Source organism: Oculina patagonica, unplaced genomic scaffold, assembly GCF_052425735.1.
Source record: "Oculina patagonica isolate OP01 unplaced genomic scaffold, crgOcupat unplaced585, whole genome shotgun sequence".
In the NCBI taxonomy this organism is placed as follows: Eukaryota; Metazoa; Cnidaria; class Anthozoa; order Scleractinia; family Oculinidae; genus Oculina; species Oculina patagonica.
This window is the reverse complement of record NW_027558454.1, coordinates 1-3,164: the sequence shown is the minus strand read 5'-3', so window position 1 is coordinate 3,164 and position 3,164 is coordinate 1. Positions and strand designations below refer to the sequence as shown.

Here is a 3,164-nt window from a genome sequence, read left to right as displayed (position 1 = left end):
CAGTTGCCATCATTTTGAATTGGCGAGGGCGACCAAAAGTTAGGATTTTCCACAGCTTGAACGTTTGCGCGCGGTTGATCCAGTGTAAGACCTCGAAACAAAGCTGTTACAATTGTGATGAAGCTAATGCTTTTGACTCAAATGTTAATTGCTAAGTCTGCTTAGGGCTAGCTCAAAACTTTCAACAAAATGATTTAACCCAACTTCCCCTGAATGTTTCACACGCTTTTGTATACCTTTCAAGTGGGGGGGGGGGGGGGGGGGACAACGTAAATTGGCTCGCCAAGAATATTTTTTTTATAAAATAAAATTGTTAATGAATAAATAAAGTATTTCGGAAGAAAAAGGATTAAGTGCTTGACATCTTCGAGCAACACCACTTAATCAATTAATTTTTTGTATACAACTTTTTCAACGGAAGTTTTTTTTCCTTTTCATATGCCTCTTTATTCAGCTTTCAACGTATGTCTTTTTTTTTTCGGGCAATAAGGTCTCCGCCCCCCTAGGTCCGAAGGTGCCCGTACGCCTATGAGTCTTCCTATCCAGGCAGTGCTTTCTGGCCAATATTTTTGTTTTTCTTTTATTGCCCATATACCACACTAGGAGTAGGCTCGATTTCCCCTGCTGTCTCGAGTCTCGAGTAGGCTTTTGTACATGATGCTAGAATTTTTCGAGCATTTTAGTGAGGCAAAAGCATTGAGCATTATTTGAGCATTTTAGTGGCATTTTCCCGGAAAATTGATTTTTTTCCAAAGAAAATAAAAAAGAAATTAATTTTTTAGAGAAAAATCAAGACTAAAACTCAAATTTCAGCTACAAATAACTTTCTGGAGATAGTCAACTACTTTCTGTACTTGTCTCTTAGATGATTTCGAAGATTATGTTTTTTTTGGTTGTATTTATGAACTTGTATACGTTGTTATTGTTACTTGAAACACTTGTACGTTTTTGTTAATGTTAACAGTTAACACCATGTTAAAAACTTTGAAATTAAGTAAAGAAAAACGTTTGTATAATGAGCATTATCCGAGCATTTTAGTGACTTTTTTGGGGGAGACCGAGCATTTTAGTGGGAAAATGGAGCATTAAGGAAGGTGGAGCATTTCAGTGGGGAAACAAAAGCATAATGTACAAAAGCCTAGTCTCGAGGAGCACGGACACATTTCCTGAACAACGGCTGGTAATCGAGCCTGCACTTGGAGTAAAAGGTAAAGTCTGCTTCGAGCCTAGTGGCCCATACAGGCCTGAGCTTATCCCGGTTTCCGTAGCATTAAGCGACTAGGAGTATTGCTACTCCCCCCTGGATGGGATGCTAGTCCATCACAGGGTTACCCCCCAGCAGTAAATTCGCCGGTACCCATTTATACACCTGGGTGGAGAGAGGCACTGTGAGAGTAAATTGTCTTGCCCAAGAACACAACGCAGCGCCCTGGCCAGGCCTCGAACCCGGGCCGTTCGACTTGGAGGCGAACGCGCTAACCATTAGGCCACCGCGCCTCCCAACACACTGTGATGCACTTGGAGTGGCATCACAATATTTTTTTTTTAAAAAAACTGAACAATCTTGTACTTGCCAACCCTACATTTTATTTTTTAGCAGCTTTTGAGGTTCCTTTCTGTTTGACAGAACCATTAATTTTTTTATTATGGTTGACTGATATTCAATTAAGTTTGATTTGTTCCCAGACTGCCTAAGTGACAAGTGTGTTGGACTCACAGAGGTCTGGGTTCAATTTACACGGTATGTAAGTTAGAAAAAAAATGTATTTATTAAGGAGGCTAACTTATCAGGTTACATCGTTTTGCCTGTGAGGCATTGGCTATATTAATACAAAATATAAATTTAAAAAATAAGATTACATTTTTATGCAAGATACATTGTAAATCAATAAATGATTTTCTTGCTGCAAAATCTGCCAAATCACAGTGTGATTACTACAACCAAGGCCACCCAAGCAAATTCTTCATAAAAAATGGCCAATGGCGTTTGCATGTTAAAACAATTAAATGGGTCACAAATTTATTGCTTCTGTAACGCGCAGCTGGTATAGATCTAAAATTTGTGGGAAATCCCCCATTCCCTGCTTCACGGCACAGAGTTTGTCAGGTGGCTTTGTTTGGAGTAGTCGCACTAAAAATGGTTTTCACTCACAGCCTGAAGTTTTGGCCGAATAATGTTTCTATAATTCGTTCTATCCAACAGATGCTCCTCAGGGATTACTCAATCAAAGGGTTAAGAAATGGATGACATGTAGTGTGTCTTCTCAGCTGTCTTCTATGGGTATGTAAAAGAGATATCATTTTCTATTTATTACAGGGAGGGATTGTGAAAGAGTTACCGTTGTTTTTTGTCAATAATGGGTTTGGACACGTAGAGGCTCCCAGTATAAAACTTGGTTGAGACCCCCTCCCCCCCTCCCCCATTTACAGTATTGAGAGAACCCCTTCTTAGGGGTAATGCCAAGCTTGTCTTTGTCTTTGCTCCACTCTAATTTCGATAAAATATGGATCCCTCAGGATAAAAGCAAGCTTCTTTTCTAATTCCGAAGTTCTGTTCAAGTTCCTTCACTATCTCTTCCTCTCCACCCAGAAGCTCTTTGCTTTCTTTTCTGACTTTGTTATTTCCCAGATATGTTGAAGTTATCACTTTGTTGCCGAGGGCGTTGCCATGGTGCAGATGCGGCCGTGAGTAAATGGCGACTCTGGGTTTGTTTGATGGTAGTTTAACATCTTATTGAAGTCTTCTGTGGTCCTTGGAATGAGATCAAATTTGCATCGCGAGGCCCATTCGTCAAGGTTGGTGGCGCTTTGCTCTTCACGGCCAAACTCGTCAACAATTACTTTAACCTTCTCTTCGTATAAATAATATTCCCCCTCTTTTCGGATGCGGTAAATTCCACTCTCCTGTTCTTGGGGATCTGACATTTTGAAACGAAGAGGCGTCAGATATGAGTCAGCAAAGGCAACGTCAGTCAGCCATAGAGCATCTTCAATGTTGGCCATCAAAACCATATGATCAAACGGCATTCCTTCACGTTCTGAATTGCGGCTGAACACTGCACCAGCATACAGCTTGCGGCTAAATCCAAAATAGTCGAGAAGAAGAGAATATAGCGTGTTGAGCTCACAGCAAAATCCACCGCGATGCTTGCGCACGATTTTGT

The 3,164-nt window shown here is 40.6% G+C and overlaps 1 pseudogene; it reads right to left on the bottom strand.

Moving 5' to 3' along the window:
- Window positions 1–1,687: 1,687 nt before the first annotated feature.
- Window positions 1,688–3,157, bottom strand: LOC144640955 (arylamine N-acetyltransferase, pineal gland isozyme NAT-10-like; annotated as a pseudogene).
- Between the last annotated feature and the right edge of the window lie 7 nt (window positions 3,158–3,164).